This window comes from Chelonia mydas, chromosome 12 (genome assembly GCF_015237465.2).
Source record: "Chelonia mydas isolate rCheMyd1 chromosome 12, rCheMyd1.pri.v2, whole genome shotgun sequence".
NCBI classification, from domain to species: domain Eukaryota; kingdom Metazoa; phylum Chordata; order Testudines; family Cheloniidae; genus Chelonia; species Chelonia mydas.
In genome coordinates this window covers 20,901,073-20,923,322 of record NC_051252.2, presented here as the reverse complement: position 1 = coordinate 20,923,322, position 22,250 = coordinate 20,901,073, and the positions used below count along the sequence as shown (strand labels likewise).

Here is a 22,250-nt window from a genome sequence, read left to right as displayed (position 1 = left end):
GGTGTTAAATATATAAAACTGTGTTTTTAATTTATAAGGGGGGGGGGTCACACTCGGAGGCTTTCTGTGTGAAAGGGGTCACCAGTAAAAAAGTTTGAGAACCATTGGGATAAAGAGACATGGCTGGGAGCAGAGAGGATTGAGTTCTTGAAGAGACTTAGCAAAAACAAAGATCTGGGAGCTTAGAGGCAAAGAGAGATTGCAGCCTGAAGACTGAGAAATGTAGCTTTGGATACCCAGAAGAAGAGAATCTTAAAAGCAGGGGAAGAGAGAATGAAAGGGACTAAGCACACCAAGAGTGCTAATATAATACACTGGCCTAGTGGTGACCACCTCTCCCTCCAGTGGTTGATCCCAGAATTGATACAACCTGCTGCTTTGTCACAGTTAAAGGAGCTTCCCTTTATTTCAAGTGGTGCAGGCAAGCACTTTTGGTGCAGAAGATCCTGCATTTGATCCGCACTAATGACCTTTGTGTCTGGATGTATATACAGTCTCGGAAAATTGGTCTATTAATGATTAATTACACTAACTTTTTATAAGGGGAATTAAAAAATAATAAACATGCTGCGTTAGCAACATAATTCCCCAATTCTAACTATGATAGATTGTAAAAATGCTAATATATTGATATTATGTAAGAAAAATGATGAATTAATAATAAAAAATTGTTTGACATTACTATACTGCCTCTAACAAAAAAGGACAATTCTTGCTGACGTGTTAAGTGTAACAAAATGTTACACTGCATGCGCACTTCTGCACCTGGGGAGTGGATAATAGAGCAAACTACAGGTGACAAAGGTTAGCTACGTCGCTTAATGCACCACTGGAAAGTGCTCTGATACCATGAAGATGAGGGTGATGTAAGAACCTCTTAGTTAATGCCAGGAGAATGCTCCAGGCACTCACAGCAAGGAGGCTACTACAGCAAGTATTTTAAAAAATATACCTGTATATTAGAATAATAATGAAAATGATTAAAAACCAGACACTGTACTGTAAAACCCAGACAGACCAAATTCATCCCTGGTGTAATTCCAAGTTGAATCAGGCTCAGAAAATGTTAACTGTCTCATACCTTTAAAAGCACAGTTGTTTAAAGAGTGTATGCTATATTCAGTCATGCTATGAGGTAAAATGACTTTCTATTGTCTATTCATACTTTTGTAATGCTGCTGTTTGTTTATGTTTTCTGTGGTGTTGGGAGGAGAATGGACTAGAGGAGAAATTTAAACTACTGTAACTTGAAAGAAGCTGACATTAGTGGGATGTATCTAAGAAAGTCTCAGTGTTGGAAAAATGATCCTCATAATGTGAAATATAATGTGAAAACTAAGCTCTTTCACAGAGGAATTGTGGAATAGACTAAGTGCAGTATGAAAGACAAAGGTACATCCCAACAGAATGAGAGATGTTAAAAAGGATACTGTACACTTCGTAACATAGTCACAAAGTTCTCTCTACACAAATCCTTTTGATCACAGTTTTCTCATCCAGAGAGTTAACATATTTGATGATCACACTAATGTTTCTTCTCAATGAAAAAGTGGGCTTGTCTACTTATCAGTTCACAAGTATGTACATACAGCATGCCAATTAAATCACCTGTAAACCTGCAGTAGCCACATGACAGGGGCAGTGCTGTATGTACCAGGAGCCTAGAGTATTATGCTGTCTCCAAAAGTAATTTGCACACTGTGAGAGTAAGAGCAAGCCATCTGACAGCAGATAAGGAAAGGCTGATGTCAAAGTACCAAAAAGGAAATGTCGTCCTGGAACCACAGTAGGGAGGAGGGAAAGGGACATTAAATGATGTCAAAAGATCACAGGGTGTTTTCTTTGTTATCTTAGTAGAGAAGGTGGACATTTGTCAAGAACAAAACTACTCTTCACCCTTCCTCTTCATAAATAACTCAGCTGGGGGGAAACACCTTCCTGCAATTATACTCTTGTGCATGTGCATTTTCCAAAGTAGTTCACTCCCCAATACTCCATAACCAAAGATTTTGTTTCTTCTCTATCAAAAAGCTGAAATTACAGCCCAGAATGTTTTGCAAGCCACTGTCCTACATCCAGCAGGCCAGATTCATCCCTGCTGTAATTCTAGTGCAGCCATGGTAGTCACACCCAGGATGAATTTAGCCCAGCATGTACAGATACAGCAATATGTAAACTTCCAGTTTTCAGATTTTTTTTTTAAACTTGGTTCTTCTTCTTGTTTGCAGGTTGTGGGCTCCCTCTTGTGGTCATCTACAGATTTCCAGCTATTAACCAAAACCATCTAAAAAGTTACAGTATTAAGCTACAATAAGCACCCACTCTGAAAATGCCAGGCCAGACTCAAAGCCACCAGATGTCTTGAATAAAGCTGTCCTTTGTTCCCTTATCTCACTCTCTCATTCCTCAGTAGTTCCCTTCAATGCTGTCAAAAACTTAGGTATAGGAAATTTATACTCCAAGTCCACAATGACAACAATGAAATGGTAAGATTGGGCATAAGGACAGCTCCTGGCTAGCGATGCTGGCCATTACCAGAGGGGCAGGGTGGGAACAGGCCACAGCAGTGCCTTAAGGGTATTCTCTCTGTGTACCTGGGAGCCCTGTGAGGCACAATGCCTCCCAGAGCTCCCACTGGCCTAGTGCAACTCTGCACCCCCTCCAAAGGCAGACCAGTGCCTTAGTCACATGAGTATGCCTGAAATGAACAACCGGCCCAGAATTATACCTGCCTGCGACAGGAAGCTTGAAAAGTCTGAGAGTTTCCCAAAGGTTGAGTCACACACACAAATTCCTTCCTCAGGCTTTTTTCTTCCTTTAGAGAAAAACAAAACATACTGAAATCACTTATTATTAGTAGTTTAATCAGTGATGTAATACGTGCTCAACTTTAAGTAAATCTGGAGAATAGTGAGGCTCAGTAACTGCCTGTCTAGGACCCCCTCTCTACGGAGCCCCTGTAGTCTGTAGTCCATTCCTACTCTATAGTCCTCCATTCATCTTTGCCCATAGCACCCACAGCTGGGGTAACACTAAAAAATCATGTCATGTCTGACATAGTCTTGCCATCATGAGAAATTCCTCAGCAGTCTGGGGGGAAGGCAGGTATTCTCAGAAGCCTGACATTCCCCTTCCCTGGCCACTCGGTCATCGCTTCCATCCCACCAAAGTCTTTATGACCAGTTTGGAATTTGAAAGATTTTCTGTCAAAGACCCAGATCCTTCTAAGTCTTAAACATGTTTAACTCTACATGTGGCAAGTGGCCCACTGAGAACACAGGGAGCAAAGTTAAGCACACACGTAAGTTTGTACAGGATCATGGCCTAAGTTTGCAGGACTCCAAATATATTTCTGATTCAGGCCAATGGCGCTCAAATGTATATTGCTGCTATTATGAACTAGTAAATCACACAACCTTTCCTATTGCCTCTAACTGATCTTTATTTTTCATATTGAATTAGGAAACTTTCTTTGGCAGGGCCTTTCTTTAATTGTTTATAGGTGATTTCCACTTACAAGGTTTCACATCAGCATTTACTGAAATGGGATGGCATGGCGTCTCATTGGTACTAATGCTCCATTCAGGAGGTCAGCAACCCACAGCTTGAAAGCTCTATCTGACCCTTTACATAAATCCTTGTGGTTCAACAGTTAGGTAGCTCTCCTAGCCTTGACCTTCAACCATAACACATGCATGTCAGCAGCTCAGCCACTTGGTAGCACTGCATAGATGAAAAAAAAAATCTAAGCCTAATAGCCTGGTTAGAGATTTTTCTTAGAGAGACAAGAAAGAGAGAACTTGATGGGAGACCTTGCCGTGATAGTCATATGGATGAATTCAGCTGTATTTGCTTTTATATATGCTGGCCCATTAATTTATTGTGAGGCAAGTGCTGTCCCTGTGGCCATTTTTTAAGATCCCTTTTTTTAAGTTGGCAAGACATAGATGTTTACTGGATGCCTCATACTATGCATTAAACTGTCAACACAACAGGATATCTCCCATGATAAGAAGAAAACAGCAGCCATCCTGCAATGATGCAATAACTGGGCATGTGGAAATAAGTTCAACTCATGAAGAAGTATTTCACTGAGGTAGCTTATATTTTTGAACTTGGACCAATATAATTTCATTCCATTCCAATGGATAAATTGATGCAAAGTGAATGTTTGCAAGAGGGAAACTTATGAGGAAGATGACATTCTTGTGTTTGGTTAGTGTCTCTGTCACCTAGCATGATTTTGCTTTAGACTCTTGTCTATTGAGGGAATGCCTTGAACCAGGCTGAGTTCCTTTTCCCAAAGGCTACCGCAGCATAGGTGAGGGAAACAATAAATGCGCTTGCACTTCCTGGTAGCTAATCAGGTTTGAGGTCTGAGCTGATGGATAATAGCAAGATGAAGAACCTGGAAATACTAATCTCAGACTCCATTCAGAGACTGAAGTCTAAATAGTGTGCTAATGTTGCTGAAACTCAACCTCTCTGAATCTTCTGTAAGGTAAGTACTGTACATAACTTTTCTTTTTGTGAAATGCAGCATTTAACAATTCACTCATATAAACCACTTAAGGGGCAGAAGAGAAGCTACATCTTCATGTTCCACGTCTGACAAAGCCAGAGCACATTATCAGTGGTGATTAATAGAGATAGTTTTGTCTGTAGTATCAGGAGTACATACTGTGAGGTGCCAAAGTGCTGCAGCTTGTAAAGCCTTTGCAGGCAACACTCCCAGATGTCTGCTGAACCGAGTTGGTGACCACTTGAAAATTCAAACAGAAAATTTTAAATTTTAAAATGTTGCCTAGTCTTAGCATCGTTTTCTTGCTAGTTTCCCTAACATCTTACCTCTTCTTTGATCTATGTGGCACTCAATATTTCCAGGTTTTGTAAGACTGAATATTTCTAAAATTCTGCAGTTCTGACTGATTACACAGTTCTAAGACAGCATACACTGAGACACCACAGCAAAACAAAGCCATGCCAATCCTGGAAGGTACAGAGAGCCTCCACCACCCAACTTCGGTAGGACAGGAGGCACTAAGCATGTTGAAGGACCAAGCCCCCAAATTCTAGCATCTTTTAAGGCTTGGAGAAGAACCTGTCATGAACTACTATAGGCAATACTGATCCTGAGCTCTTTTCTGTGAAAGCAGATTCATGATTTAATATACAATCTGTGAATTTTAATAACCGCCACTTATCAGTACATCTATCATATTATATCTTTTGCAGCTGTTGAAAAACAATATTGGTGCTTTCAGAGCAGTTTCATCACAGATTAAAAAAGCCTAAAACAACATCGGCAAACAAAAACAAGCATATGCCTACTTGACCGAGGCTACATAAACCTGTTGTTCAATACAGAGAAGGGATTACAGCATTACTTTTTAGTGAGTTGCTTTTCATATGGAAATTTTTTTTCATAGTAAAGATCTGTATTTAATGGCATCAACATAAAAAACACTCCTATTTTTAGTTCCGTGATCATGGACATATAGATTTTTCTAGTGTCTGCAAGCCTACATTAATGTTAATTTCACCATTCTCCTTTGTATTTTGTTAATATCACAATCTGCTGTAAAACCTTGCCAAGTTTCTTAACTGTCATGTTAATTCCAAGATCTATTCTGCACACTTTGACATTTCAGGACAGAACATGGCAGTGAAAAAAGATTAAAAACAGCTTATAAGTATTATAAAATCTAGAACTTTACAGATGGTGGAATTATATCTGCTGAATAGAAATGCAGCAACTCAGAACACAATAATATTAGAATAGCCTATTGATTTCTAAGGTAAACATTTTTCAAAGCTACCATAAAATATCTAAATAGTGGGGGAAACAATTCAAAAATGTAAGAAAGTTATTTTATTTTTAACATCACACTGGATGTGTATATTGTATCTGTGCTAGTATTACGTTTCAAAGGTTTTCTGTACCATATAAATAAAGGGCATAATAAGATCTTGATTTTATTCACGGTCGGTTCAAAGTTCACACAAATTATTTCACACAGGGGATTTGTCTGAGGGTTTTTGTGTTAAAGAAATGCATTAATGTACTTTAGATATTAAATGACAATGCCACATGGTAAGAAATTTGCACGAATGAACAGGAAATTAGACACTGTTTTTTTAAACTGATTGCTAAAGAATGTACACTGTTTAAATGCATACTATCCATTTCAAAGGGAAGCATTTGCTGATTCCAGGAAGTTTAAAATCAGCTAATCAGAAAGTAATACAAAGTTAGAGTTGAATATGCTTTTTTTTTTTAAAGGAAACTGTTTCTTTAAAAAAAAATCCTTTCCCCTTTTCTTTAAGGAGTGCTTATTATTTCCATCATCCTTGTTGAGTTGTTGATGAATAGCTCACATCGTTTGCCAAACTCCACCCTCTGTCTTTTTTCTAAACCCTTTACTCATTATTTGCTCAGTCTTTTTCCCACAGCCTAGACAGCCTGTCAAGGCAGCTTAAATAAAACACTGTATTAACATTAGGAAATGGCATTCAGTTCCCAATTGATCTCCTAATACTTTATGTTGAAATGATAATTGGTACAGTCTTCATTGAAAAAAAAGAGAGAAAAACTACTTTTCAGTCACCACAAGGTATTATCTTAGCTGATGTATTCAGAACCAAACAGATACATTTTTAAAATCTCCCCCATCTGCTGGAGACTACAGTCCACAATTCTTTTCAGCTGACATAATCCACATTGATTCGTTCAGCAGATAAAATTCAGGCCACTTCTGCCCTTTATAGGAGCAACATAATACCAGTCTTTATTCAGTAACAATGTAACATAATGGGATCGGAATGTGCAAAATGACTGTTCTTAAATTACTGTGACACACAAGGGTCCAACACAAGCTGTGGTTTAATGTAAAAAATCATTAGGCACAGATTACTAAAGTGGTCCTGCATTAACAAGGTCATACCAAGACTATTTATGATATTTTTCAGGGGGGAAAAAGCCCTGTTTGCTAATATCTTGATTATGAATGTGTTTTTAAGAGGAAAAAATCTGCTGTTTTTACATGAAGAAAATAGTGTTTATTCAATAATGAGTGCAACAGTTAAACATCCCATGAAGACCTTTTCCAAAGAACCAAGTTAATCTGTTAGACTCTGAAGCACACTCACAACGAAATCTAAATATCAAAAAGATTGTTAAGAGAGTTGCCAGAAATGAATATTTTGGTACACTGCTATATCAAACACATTTAAAGGACCTTCAAAGAGTACACTTCTCCTCTTTTGATCTAACCACAGACCACTAGAAGAAATCTAGCAAGTTGTTGCAACACAGCTCAGGGGTTTTGACTCTATGTATATCATCTCTATTTAACAATCTTTCCCTCATATACTTACAAATCGACCTATCAACAGGAGAAAGCTCCAATGAAGGAAAGCAGTCAATTTCATCCCTCCTAGACCAGTCTTTATGCAGTAAGTGTTCTATGACCATTCTGGAGCCCAAAATGTAAGACTCTCTTTGTACAATTGTTTCCTTCTATGATGAAAAGAGTGGTCTATTAGAAAATCTAAGGTTTAGGACATTTAACTTTTGATTAAAAAGTATTTCAGATCTAGTATTACTTGCTTTAATAAAAGAACAAACAACCCTTTCTTGCCCCTACCAAAAATTATCTACCCATATAGTCACTGGGCTTTGATGTCAAGGCAGATAATCTAACTGCTTCACATTTGAGTTAATGGGTAGACTTTCTGGCACAGTGTTAGTAGCTTTTTGATGCATGGTTAGTGGAGTCTTGCCCTAAAGCCATTGTAACTCAGGCCCAGGGAGATCAGCCCAATGTAAGGCTGATCTTGCAGTAGCATAAAACCAACCTATGAACTTTTGTGACACACACTACTGCCAGCATAGCAGGGAAAAGGGAATGTGGTTAGAATGCCTTAGTGCCAATTAAATCCTCATTTGTGGTTTTGGTCCTTTGAGCCTGTTTGCAGCTAGCATGAATTAGAGCAGCTTTTAGGCTTCTCTAACTCCATGCATGGAGAACTGCGCTGCACGCAGCAGCAAAATGACTGGGGAAAAGCAAAAGCTTTAAGCCATCATTGGACATGTACACTTCTGACCTACACCCTGTGCACATCAAGTGCACCCCAGGATATGGCCCAGTTGACTGCTGATGTGTATAAAGTGGGTGGGCCAAATACTGCTCATTCTACTCTCACATGGCGACTATGAGAGTAATGAGAGCAGCATTTGGCTGTATTTTACTACTCTTGCATCCAAAAAACTACTAGAACCAGATGAATTTTTAAATAGATTTGCTTCATCTATACTCTCACTTTTTGTGCTCACTTCCCATGAACATTTGAGCAATAGGGTTTTCCTGGCATGACCGTTTGTAAAAAGTAAACTTCAAATATACAGGCGTATTCGTGGAAACTGAATCTTTAGATTCAGACACGTGAGTATTCCCACCCAAATTGGTTTCACACGCATCCAATGAATTAACAGAATTAACACCATGAAACTTAGCTGACTAATCACAGTTAACCAACACTGGAGCTGGGCAAAGAAAGAAAATTTCATTTTGTGGAGGATTTTGAAATTTCAAAATTTGGTTTTGTTTCAATTAGGAACAAAATAAAAAAAAATTGAAATTATCTGGCAGAATGAAGACAGGTAATCTGGAGCCATGATCCTGGGAGCCAGGGATTCCAGGGCTTCAGATCCTCTGCAGCCCCCTTTGGAGGTTGATATGAGCTGCCAAGGAGTCGGGTGGGTGAGCTGGCAGGAAACTAGGCAGGTTTCCGTCTGACTCCGGCCTGGGTTCCCTTAGAACTTCCTTGATATCCAAACGCCTTTGCAAAATGTTTAGATTTTGACACATGGGCAAATTCCTACAAAAATGTTTTGTTCGAAGTTTTCTGAGCAGTTCTAACTAACACATCTTGAATAGCAAATACCTGCAAAAAGTTGCTCACAGTCAACCCAAAGCATTAAATAAGCCACACACAAAAATTAGCTGGAAACTTTTGAATAATGTGTTACATAAGCAGCTCACTTTTGTTAGATAGTTACTAGGAAATTATTTTAAAAGACAGTACAAATCAACTTCACGATTATAACCATCTTTGAAACTCACTACATTTGCATATTCTAGTGAACCTGAGATGTCAATCTTGACTGCACATATCCAATAACTGAAACATGTGGCCTTAAAACCTTCAATCAATATAAACCTTTTAGAGCCCAAGCTTCACAAAACTGTATCAAATATATATTTGATGAGAAGAGGGTTAATTGAATAATTGATTACTGAGTTGCAATTAAGTGCCTTTCAGATATCTTTGGGAAATAATGAGATATAATAGTGATAGATATTTATTAGTTTATCAGCTATCCCTGATTTATAGGTATAATTTATTTTTTAATTTCCAAAGTCAATTTTAACATTTATATATTTTAATAATATAGTCCCTAGTGAGAATCAATATAGACTGTATTTTCACCATAGGGCTATCAACAGCTACAAGAGAAATCTATACTTACCAATTCAGCCAGTTCCACTGCAATCTTCAATATTATAAATATCTTGTGTATGATATATTTTGCTAAAACTTTCAAGCTTTGCCTACTAACGGCACTCATATAGCATAAAATATTTGTTGTTAAAAAGGTTAACCAACTCTAAATGTGCTTACAAATCATGAAATAGGTATTTCTAATTACAAAAATTTCACAAGATCTTTAGGAAAAATGGAATTTGCATTGTATTTATGTTTCACCTTACGATTAATTTTTATCCAAATGGAAAATAGTTTAATGGGAGTCACATTCGTATCAATTGCCAAGAGGAACATTGGGACCCTTTTAAGTGGACTAAACTTAATCTATAAGAAGCTGATCGTCAAAGCTGTCTTCTACTTACTCCTCAAGACTACCATTATTGTTATTTCTTATTTACATTGCAGTAATGCCCAGAGCTCCCTGGAAAGATCAGGGCCTTGTTGTGGAAATATATAAAAGGCCCTGCCCCAAACAATTTATAATCTAAAACAGGATAAGATTTGGTAAAATTGTCTAATTGTTCAACAGCTGGTAAGGAGCCATTGAGATGAAATATAACCCTCTTGTTACAGAAGTTTTGATGTTAAGGTCATTCAACACTTTGCAGCATTAGTCCCTCAGACACTATAATCACTCCCTGCTGCCGCTGACTGTCATTTGAATTACTGCTTATTAACCATCACCAACAAAAACTAACTTTTAGGGTCTGATCCTGCATTCATTCCAAAAGCAGAGCTCCCGCTGACATCAGTGGCAACTCTGTAACACTCCATAGAAGGAAGGCAGGTTCTAATTCGTTTAGGAAAATATTTCAGCTATTCTTGATTGATACTTCCAAGATGTGATGAGAATGATGAATACAATAACTTCACATTTTCACTGAAAAATCTGAATCTTTCTTTTGTGACTGCCACTTTATAATTAAGCATTATGAATTAGTGTGGGGAATTAGAGGGTACTGTGAGGCATGAAACAGAAGGCTGAAAGGAAAAAATCAAAATACTTCCCTTTCTTTAAGTTAAATATCTACTAACAATAGCCCTTGATATATTAAATGTCCATTTATATTATTCCTTATTGAGCAAATTCCCTCAATTACAACCATGTAAATCCAGAGTAACTCCACTGTATTTCCTCATTTAAATTATTCTGCCTAGGAGCAGTAGAAGTCTGTGTGGGATTAGGGGGTGCATGGGGCCATGTACTCATTAAAACCACACCTTGGCTCTCAGGCCATACCCATAACAACACTCATTGGTTGAAATACATCACTGAATTTTTGGCCTTTTAATCCTCTGACCTATTGAAGTCTGAGCAGGCCCTTTAAGGTCAGTAAAGCTACTGTGAATTTACTCCAATGTAGCAGAGCAACATTTAGCCCTTAGAGAATGCTTTTGTTTAATATTGGCTATCAAAACAAAGCACTCAAATTCCATGGACACCTGGTATAACCTCCCTTATGCACTGCACTTTATATTGTGTCAAGGGTGATGTACACTTTATGTTGGGTCTCACAGCAAAATGACAGGCACTGCTGTCCATTGACAAAGCCACATGACAGTTAGATGTCACATACAGAGAGTGCAGATGTATTATCACTCTACCACTTAGACAGGAATGACATCCTTTGAATCTCAAGAGACAGTGTTTCAGACGAGCTAACGTAAGTGTGCCAGTTGTACACTCAGCAATATTGACAGTCAACAGTTCTGTGTACATCAATGGTGAAAGAATACTAAGACTTAAAGACAACTGATTTCAGTTTTTATAACTGAAATAATGATAACATAAAAGAGATGACTGTGGATAATATTCTTTAAAAAAGGAATCCAACATAATGCTGATGTTTAAAAGATTGTTTAATTGATTTTTTTGTTTCAAATTTGAAACATACATTCTATATAATGAATAGGTTTATTCAAAAAGATGCTCTGATACAATTTCTTACAAAGTAGTGTATCACAGAACATATGATCATTTTGTTTTAAATAGTCTTGATTCAAAAGAAAAAGCAGTAGCTTTCTCCCAGGTAAATCTAAGGACAATAATATAAAGTAACCCCAAGGTGAATCATCACACTGACATTACTCCTCATGCTAGTGCTAATGTGGTTTGTGTTTGGTCTTCATTGTTAAAACTGAGAAATTTCTTTACAAAAGGTGTAAATTTTCACTTGGGACATGAGTCAACAATTGTGATTTGTTCTTAGGCAACATATACCATTTGTAATGATAAAAAAAGTTTTCACTAGTGAAAATGAAGGTTTTGTTATTGGCAAAAAATCTCAGTTTCTTTTTAAATTTGAAAATTTCAAATGTTGCATGTGGAAATTTATAAACTGAAAATTGATTAACATTTAAAGCTGTACAAAGCTACACTAACGGTCTTAAGTGAGAATGAGTACATTGTTTTAATACAACCATCCTTTGGACCTCATGAATATATTATCTCATCATGTCATTAGTCAGACCATATTTTTCTACTAGCAAAAGGACAAGTAGAATCATACTTTAATGCATCAGCATTTCATCAGGCAAAATAAAATCATTTTAATTTAAAACTTAAAGAGAATGGAATGTTCTACACATATAATGCACAGCAAAGGGACTCTGTGGAATAAACAAGTTATTTTCTCACTTTGGGAATGACCATGCCTAACTGATTCATGGTTCTGCTGTGCTTCACCACTTATCACTTTGCAGGTTACTCCTGACTCATAAAAATAACATTTATGAATTCTTTTTCTTCCTCTCAATGCATGAAATTTACCTCTCACTGCACAAAGCCTGAGTAAAAGGAGCGAAGCAGGAGATTGGGGGATGGAATTCAACCTTTCAGCCCCCTGGTCGGTTGTGGGGCTGCAGTGAGGGCTTTCAGTGCTGCTATTCCAACCTATGGGCTGGAAAAGCCTCTGAAATTCATATGCATTCTGGCAAATGGATCAAATCTATGGAACCCTCCACAGCTCTGCAGCCATATTGTACATGCCTCTCCATGCCAGCTTATTCAGACCAAGTACAGAGGCTCATTTGGTCATAGGTAAGGGACAATAAGGTAAATCTGCCCATGTTTCTCCCCTTCCCTCAAAGGGACACCCTTGGGACCTGGGGCCTCTGTACTGGAGTGAATTTCACCATTTGTGAACACAGTTGGTGATCCTGCAGCCGTTATTTAGATAAAATGTTCACTAGAGTAACAGATTTTTGTCTGGGTAAACCATACAAGATTAAGCATATATATAGTCTGAAATGCCTTCCAAGTTTCAAAAAGGGGCCACATTTTTGACTGGGACATCTCTGCATTGCCATAATACAAATAAAAAATAATAATTGTATTTTGCAGCTTGAATTCTCATTCTAACTATTCAAGCCTTTTGAACTGCCAGTGTAAAGAAGGTCTGCAGCGTGGGTACTTCAGTCATATGGCAGAATTAAAGGATGACTTCAAACAACTCCACTATGCATTGTCACAGGTGGCATGCTCCAAATGGCCCCTGACACAAGTATAACCTACATGCATGAAACACACAGCCATGGATTGGGGATGTTTGGGCTCAGGTGGCAGGGTAGAGGAGCAACCTCTTTCTGTGGCACATTCCCCTCTGTACAGCTTGGCAATTACACAGGAGGAACTGCTGGTGCAAAGAGCAGTAACTGACCATTGCATCATCATCTTCCATTTTACAAGCTTCAAGGGGAAAACCAACAGCAGCATTACTCCTAAGATGGGGCCTCCTGAGCACTGTGAAGAGATCTCCAGGGATGTAGGCTGGTTTTCCTGGGGAGCCATAAGCTCCACCAGATTTATAGACCTCACCTTTTCCCCCCCGCTCTGTGATCTCCTAAACCCTCTTCCTCAAGGGCAGCAGACGGAGGAAACACCACAAGGTGAATCATCTCCTCTGTGTTGAGAACTTTTCTTCATTCATGGGTTTTTCTTTGGAGGGAGGTATTTTCCCCTAAATAATCAGTGAACTGTTACTGCATGAGATTGTAACTGATTTTCCCATTCCATATCTATTAACATTTAATATCTAATAAAAATCAGAAAGCCCCTGGTAAGATGCCTTGATACTACGGTGATGAGCACAGAATAAATGGCTAGATAGATGGATCCTAAATATTTCCTTTTATCCACTTTATATAGCACAAAAATTCAGTAGACATAGTGACAAATACATCTACAATTATATAAAGCTTTTGGGGTATTTTACTCCTATTCAGACACAACATTTACTAGTGTCGGTCTAATCATAAATATAATTATTCTTGAGTGCTCTATTACAAAAACCAATAAACTAGGCCTCAATAGAGATTCTGAAATTACTTAACTTTTCTTTAGAAAAATATTAAAACAGCATTATCACATCAATGAGAGGAAAAGACAGGAAGATAATAAAGTTATGTTAAACCTCCCTGTATTTACTCATGTGTGAAACAGTTATGTCTGGTCACATAATTGCAATGGTTCTGAGAAATATTTCATATTTTATAATGAACATTAAAAGAGTTTGTGGATCATTACTTTATATGAGTTCCAAAGTTATTACATAAAATCCAACAGGAATGGTTATAAATTATTTGATCCTCTAGTCTGGCCTTGGTAAACATAACATGAAGGCTGAAACATCTCAGCAGACAAGATTCATGGTAATAGGTAAAGTGTTTCTACAGTTAAAGAAGAAAACACCAGAGTACTTGTAAGCAAGGCTCTTAACATTTTTTGTTTGCTGTTCCAAAGAAATTCTTTTCAGCAATGAGCTTAAGCCATTAAAAAAAAATAGCTTTGTCTAGAACAAAAGGAAAACTTGCTCACAGGCATGTTCTTTCGCCTACCAATTTGGCATGGCCCTAAAGTCACTGTCAAATTCTTGAACTTACAGCACAGTATGTGTTTAAGATACTGTACTTAGCCAGGAAATAATATCACAAGCAATTATTTGATTTTAAAAAGGATCCTGAGGAGCATCTCATTGAAATACGAAAAATACAGTATACTAACAAAAATTACATACTTGACACAATTATGTGGAATTTTTGTCTTCAAAATAGAGTTGGCAGCCAGCATTTTAATTAATAAATGATCATTTGTGTCAGAGATAAATGTACCGGTAATACAAGATTAATTGTGTCCCACTTCCTCCTATTTGCTCATATTTTTATCAGGCTATTATCTTTTGTGTCAAAATATGGAGTGTTTTTTTGGTTGATTTTCATTCTATAAAAGCTTTCAAAGAATATTAACATGGCAAACTCATTCAGATACACAGAACAAAACATTCAATAACCTCAGAAAAGTAAGTTTAGATATTCTTGTCAATTAAAAACCACATGTAAAAATACATTTAGGAAGGTTCAGATCAAATGTTCAAATCCTGCAAACCCTCAAATGAGTATTCCGTAGTCACTTGAGTGGTCCAATTGCTCATGTATGAAAATCCCTTCATTGCAGGAATTACTGGGTGAAATTCTATGGCCCAGGTTTTGCAGAAGGTCAAACTAGATGATCCTAACGGTCTCTTCTGACCTTAAAAATCTATTAAGGGGTTTTCAAGTTTGAGCTTTATGGGCCTGATCCATAGACCATTGAAATTAATGGAAAGACTCGTATTGACCTCAGTGGTCTTTGGACCATGGCCTATGGAGTATCTGATGTAAGTCTTATTAGCTAATTGTTTTTTCAACTTTATTCCACAAACTCCTAAAGTTTTATTAAAGCAATAAGCAACAATTCTGTGGTTACTAAAGGCACTTAGCTTAGGGACATTCTTTCATCACAAACACTTGGGTATTGAACCTGCATGCCTTGCAATCATCTACCCTTGATGTTGAAGATGTCCACTGTAACTTCACTCTTTGTTGAGTGTTCCTAGCCAAAAGACATTCTGTTTTACATTGTCAGCTACCTTACAAATATCCCATTGGGAAAATGTAATTCCAGAAGTTGGAGACACAAAATATGCACCACATTTTAAATGCTTGCTTTAAATGTTATGTTATTCTTTAAATTTTTTGCATCAGAGGCACCCAGAATATTTTTAAGATGCATTCTATTTTCTCCTTCATTTTCTTCATTCACCTGGGTTCTTTCAGTACATTTGAACATTTCATCTTCACTAGTTGTCCACCAATTGTTTGCATAAGTGTTTAATTTGTTAAATAACTACTTTCTCCTCAATTCATTTCTCTTTAGCTTTCTGGGAATTTTTAATGAAGATACAAAATTACTTTAGTAAAACTCTCAGATTAAAATGAGAATGTTTTCAGTATTTCTCAAGTAAAAGAAAATGTTCATATTTAAAAAGAATTCTTTTCTGTATGTAAAAATGCATAGCCAATAGTATAGACACTGAAAGACCTCACAAAAGTACCAATCTGCAATGTAAGGAACAGTGTGGAACTGGATAAAGCAAGAAAACTACCCAGTATTCCTATAATGTACCAAATCTATTGAATTAACGTATTCTCATAATGTCTTTGTAATTTCAGTAGTATGAATTTATGTCATTACACTTTTTGTTAGTTCATGGAGCTAAACTATCTGATTTAGTTTCTATAGAGATATAGATACAGACAATATAAACAACACAACAAAGTTTTTAGAGGTTTTTTTGAGATACTTGGTTTTTAAAGATAATATATTCATCATTGTTTTTCTTGTACTGAAAACATGTTAAAAATATTTTGCTATGTCCTCTAGGTGGTGCTAATACTGCACAGCTTTGACTTTTCAGCACAATGAAAACATTAATTTGCTATGAGATAATTTTTGACGTAAATGTAAAATGGTGCCCATTCGAACTCAGTAATGAAGCATGGTGCATTTCTACAGCTCCTAATTTGACTAGTTAAATGACTCCATTACGTGTCTAACAGACAGAAGCAAATAATTTCTGGTCAGTTGACGCTCACTTATCCGTATCATTTTACCCTGAAAATAAAGTCTCTAATCTACAGTTTCTTTGTCTTAGTTTTTTTAAAATATTATTAAAGCAAACATACTTAAATAAGAGAGATTAAACCAACACAAACTAATAATTAAGACTACAATTCTGAAATAAAATTTATGTAATATGGGAGGATGAATAAAAAAATTTAAATTGAAATAGTAAATTAAATGAATGCTTGTCCTGGTTATTTCAGCTGTATTGTCTGACAACATTTCTATTTTTTTAAATAAACGCTTTTTCAAAATCATTGATTTTGAAAGTCCTGTTAAATACTGTTAGCTACTCTGTTAAACTTTATCACAAAACTTTGAGAATGTTTAGACAGACCCTTTATGGTGTATAGCAATAAAATAAAAATGCTGCCTTAATAAATATCAGGTGATGAATAATTTTGCCCTGAGGAAAAAAATGGTTAATGCTGAATCTTAATGTTCCTCATCTAAATGCTTTTTCTTCCTGCTAAAAACAAGTTTAGAATTAAAGCATATCACTTTACACATATTGCATGCATATTAGTGAGACACAGCTGCTTATGTCCCACTCTTAAGAGCCATATGATTAAGTTATGGGATATCAGATAATCCAAAGTCTCTTTCTATTGGTCACCTTTCACAGACAAAGGCTTTTTAGTTTTAAGTCCATTTAATGACAGAATGTCCAATTCTATAAATGTGTGAGTAATTCCAGTGGAACACCTGTGGCTCCCTCCACTAGAATACCGAGTGGAAGATATAAAATGTCATTACAGTAACATTCACTGTCTGACTTTAACTGACAAAAGCAAAAATATTCAGAGTCAAGGCTGCCACTCCACCCCTGACGTATTCCATCATGCTCGGGTTTCCAGGGTCTCAGAGCAGTAAGTGTGATCTTACATATCATATCCAGTACCAGTTTTTAATCAAAATGAGGTGAGTTAAGGACATAGTGGCTGTTTTCTGGTTTAAGTTGCAGCCTTAGGGGATTCATTTCCATGGAAGTTTGCAGGGTCAGAGTCACTTGACTCCTATAGTTGTTAACAGGAGAGATGGGACAAAATCTTCCTGAGCTATTTGGAAAATTTAGCACCTAACTTTATTTTAATGCCTTTTGCATTTACATTTTTTTGGGTTATTTAAAGTTATATATATAATAAGATAGAGAATATTACAATTTTCCCCTATTTTAATATGTTTCATGAGAGCCTGAGACTTCTAAAGAATGGTGGGGAAATACATTCCAGGAGATCTAGACAGGAACTACTTTGATTCCTCCTTAGCTGAATCTTTTCTATTGATGTTGTCTTTGCAACCCATGGCAGCACAACTGCTATGACCCAAATCTAAGTCTGGAAGGTTACATTAAAATGAATGGGCTACTTCTGAGTATCCATTCTTTGCATACAATATGCATACAATGAGTTAGGACTGAATTTACAACTACAAGATAAAGCTGTTGAATTTCAGCAGGGTCAAGGCTAGCTCCTGCTCTCAAGGAAGGCAATGGCAAAACTTCCAATTGACTTCAGTGAGAGGAGGAGCAGACCCTATATGGAATAAAAGAAATGGAAGAAGTGATTCTCTATGGAAATGGCAGATGTTCAAAGAGGAGTTAATATCAGTATAAAGAATATGCATATAACCTAGCAAAAATACACTAAGGACACAAAAGCAACCTCTAAATTTGTGAATCAAAGATCTTGGATGCATAAGAGGAAGGATGGTCTACTGGTTAGGGTGCTAGCATGGATCTCAAAGATTTGGGTTCAATGTCGTGCTTCATCATAGATTTCCCATGTGACCGTAAACTTAGTCCTTCTGCGCCTCAACTCCCCATCAGTGAAATGGGAATAACAGCACCATCCTGCCTAACTGGGATATTGTGAGGATAAATACATTAAAGATTATGAAAAATACATTAAAGATTATGAAGTGCTCAGATACAACAGTAATGGAGGCTATATAAATACCTAAGATAGATATGTGTAGACTATTTTTTTTTTTCATTTTAGTTAGATATCTAACAACCCAATTTGAGTGTACTGATCTGACTTATTCAAAAATTGGGGTGAGACCACCTTTAAAAAGAAGCTCTAAGAGCAATGAAAAGTTCATTTGGAACCAACAAAGCTGTGCACTCCCAAGCCTACTCCTGCTTCTACTAGCTTCAACAGGAACAGGAGCATATCCATGTTGTCAAGAACACCAAGCTACCAAGAATTAGAAAGATTAACAAGTGAAATTAAAGGTGAAGCGGTAAAAATGTATTGTGAATACTATTTAAGATCCAAAACCAGACACCAAAGATGGGCTCCTTGCCAGAATTTTGCAGGAAGAGGCAAAGGAACAGGGAAGCTTTAGCAAATATCTTTGGTGGGAGAGGAAATGCCACTGGATGGGAGGACTAATGTAATAACAGTTCTAGGGAAGATCAAGGAAATTAAACACTAGTAAACCGAACTTCAGCAGTGAGGAAAGTATTGGAAACACTAATCAGGGACAAAATAGGGAAAGTTATGATTTAATTAAAGATATTCAGCATGGATTCACAAAAGGGAGATCATACGTAACAAAACTAATAGAATATTTTGAAAAAAAAATAAACAAAAAATAAAATGATGAAGAAAGCCATGAGCATGATTTACTTGGACTTTAAGAAGGCTTTTGCTGCACTACCTCCTGAAAGACTAATTTACAATGTGAGTAAGTTTTGAAGAGAGGGCGAGCTGAATACTGGATAAAGGACTGGATAGGATATTGAAGGCACAGCTTTTCCTTACATTAACATAGAGAGATTAGGACTATGGGAGGTGTTGGCTGGTGTCCCACAAGCATCACTAATAAGCTGATTTTTTTTTCACTTTCTGTATCAGTGACCTGAAAGAAGAAATGTACAAGAAGGGGGATGAAATTTACTCAATATAGAAAATGAAGGGGAAGCTGCAGACAATAAAAATGAGGGTGGCAAAAATGAAAAATTCAGAATGTCTTTGAGGGAATATGGAAAGAGATTTGATGCAATTCAATAAAGAAAAATTTATTTATAGGTGCTGTGGGGATAAATAAAGCGCTAAATAATAGCTGAATACAGTGCTAAAATCTTAATCACAAAACCTAGCAGCACCACAAAAAAGTAAAGATACTTCTGTGATGCACAAACCGAGGTATTGACTGTAAAGTGTTAGAAACCATTTGTGCACTTTATAACAGAATAACAAAGAAATATTTGGAATACTGTACATCAACTTTGACTACATTATCATTAAAAAAATTGAGAAAGTACAACACAGGATATCAAGTGACAAAATTATCTTAGTAAGTCAAAAACAAACCAGATCTATATTCCTTAGAAGAGAAGGTTAAGGAGTACAGAACTGCTATAGAAGGCTACTTAAGTTAGTGTCATATCTAACAGCAATTGGGCATGAACTGATGCTAAGAAAAAGCAGGCACAAAAGGAATTCAGATGGAATTTCTTATGGAATATGCCACCAAGGACAGCAGTAGCAAAAACCTGTGCAACAAACTATTACAGAAGGAGTTGCTCAAAAGAAGGAAAGACAGAGAGTGTAAGTGATGATTGTCCCTGACCTTCCCTCCTAAATGACCTTAAAACATATGGGCCAAGATTTAAAACATAGTACTTGCAGGCAATTGCATGCATATTATGGGGCAGATCCTCAGCTGGTATAAGGTGGCCAAGCTCCATACATTTCCATGTGTATATATAATAACTGAAATGTATGCACAAATTAGGTGTAGGTACATACATATATCCAGGTAGGTATCTGGCTAGCCATGAAAATGCACAGATACCTGACTGGAAAGGGATCTGGCCCAGATCCCAAAAGGGAGTTGAATGCCCCAATACCTTGCAGGATCTCGGCCTGTGTGCATAGGTTATGCATTTACAAAAGTCCATGTGCATCTAACTTAGAAAACTGATACTTGTATTTTTCAGATTCTAAGGAAATATATAGAATGAATTTATGCCTTAATGGCATACAGACTTTTTGATGATAGTAGTGGATCTCATGAACCATGTATGAAGCCAGTAGAATGATTATGCTAAAAATCTTATTCCACAAACCATCATGAAAATGAATAGGATTTACATACTATACTACCCAGGAGGCCCCGTCCCAGTCAGAATTAGTGCCCCATTGTGCCATACAATGCTATACAAACACACACATATACACACATACACATATTATCCCTACTGTCCTTCAACCTAGACATCACTAATTGGCTGTTTACTTAGGGTTTGTCTACATAGGGAGTTCTTCCAGACTAACAATTCCTGATTAACTTCATGTGTGGATGCTCTTATTCTGGAATAAATGTGTCTACACATATTGTTACTCAGGAATAGTTAATCCACTTTAAAATTCACACCGTACCTTTTTCTGGATTGACTTTCATGTGTAGACAACCTCTTACAAGCACTGTTGCATAAGTGGGCTTTGAGGACGGATTTCAATGACAGTTGCCTTATAGCTCAGATTGGAAAGGGAGTTCTTTGTACAGGGATAGTGTAGAAGAAGAAGGTGCAGGCAGAGTGGGTGAGAGGCACAAAAGAAGGTAATCAAGGCTGACATCCCTGTTATAGCAAAGGGTACAGGAAGTGACGTGATAAGACACTAACAAGACAAGGTGAGAAGATAGAAATATAAAGGCGGTATACACTATAAAAACTGATATTTTCAGACCAGTCTGTAGTGAAAACCAGAACCCTGATCCAAACCCCCACTGAAGTCAGTGGAAAGTCCCCCACTGATTTCAATCATTTGATGAGGCCACAAAGGCTGCACTCATTCTTACTTTCTCTCCATCAACACTTGTTTTATTTTAACTATATTACAAAACAGCACTAAAACTGGCAAGAAATGTTTCCCACTGGTCTAATATTACAACAGGGATTAGCCAGTTTTTATATTGAAATACAGCATCCAGTCTGGCTATTCATGTAAAGGCATCAATATACATATAACTCCAATTAATGGCAATCAGAGTAACACATTCTTTGGAAAGAATTATTGCCAACTATCAGCCTTTTGTATTTAAAATGGCTGAGTTATAAATCCCTAAAAACTGTGAAACCCCAACAGCCCCTTAACTACAATGTCACAGTCTACAAGTTCAGTGTAATAAATACTAAAAATATATAGATTGTAAGACTAAGATGTGGATCAATAGTTAGGGACAGAAAGAGGGGGAGAGAGAGAGAGAGAGAGAGAGACAAAGATAAGTTCATAGCACTCAAACAGCATAACAAGAAATTAATGAGTATGTTAAAGGTGCACTGTCCATTACGGCTTAAATGTTCCAATAGCTAATTGGGAAATGACAAACAATCACCTTCAAAATTGTAAAGAAAAAGGCAGATACTATATGTTATTTGCAGTTAAAACAAAACAAAACAAAAATATAAAATTGGAGTTAGTTGTTTGTTTGTTTTTTTACCATATTGCCCATTCACTGTGAGATTTCTAAAAAGAAAGGCTTTGTTAGCTGGATATAAAGTGGTTTCTTTAACTTTGGCCTAACTTTATCACCTGCAGCTTCCCTGTAACAGGATGATGAATGGCACAGGAATTCAGGGTTCCTCTGCTGAATCACCCACCTGCCAGGTACTTGTGTCCTGTATGACGATTCAATCTAAATTACTGAGGAATCAAAGTGGCAGGTGATCTCCAACCACGAAATAACGGGAGGGAGGAGTATCAAAGTGTCTTTCTTTTTCTTACTGAACAGAGGGTGCTACGGGTGG

The 22,250-nt window shown here is 36.9% G+C and overlaps 1 protein-coding gene across 8 annotated transcripts in view; it reads right to left on the bottom strand.

The window, feature by feature from the left end:
- ZNF536 (zinc finger protein 536) overlaps window positions 1-22,250 on the bottom strand; it is a 402,112-nt gene that overhangs the window by 53,492 nt on the left and 326,370 nt on the right. The gene's annotated exons all lie outside the window — the stretch shown is intronic.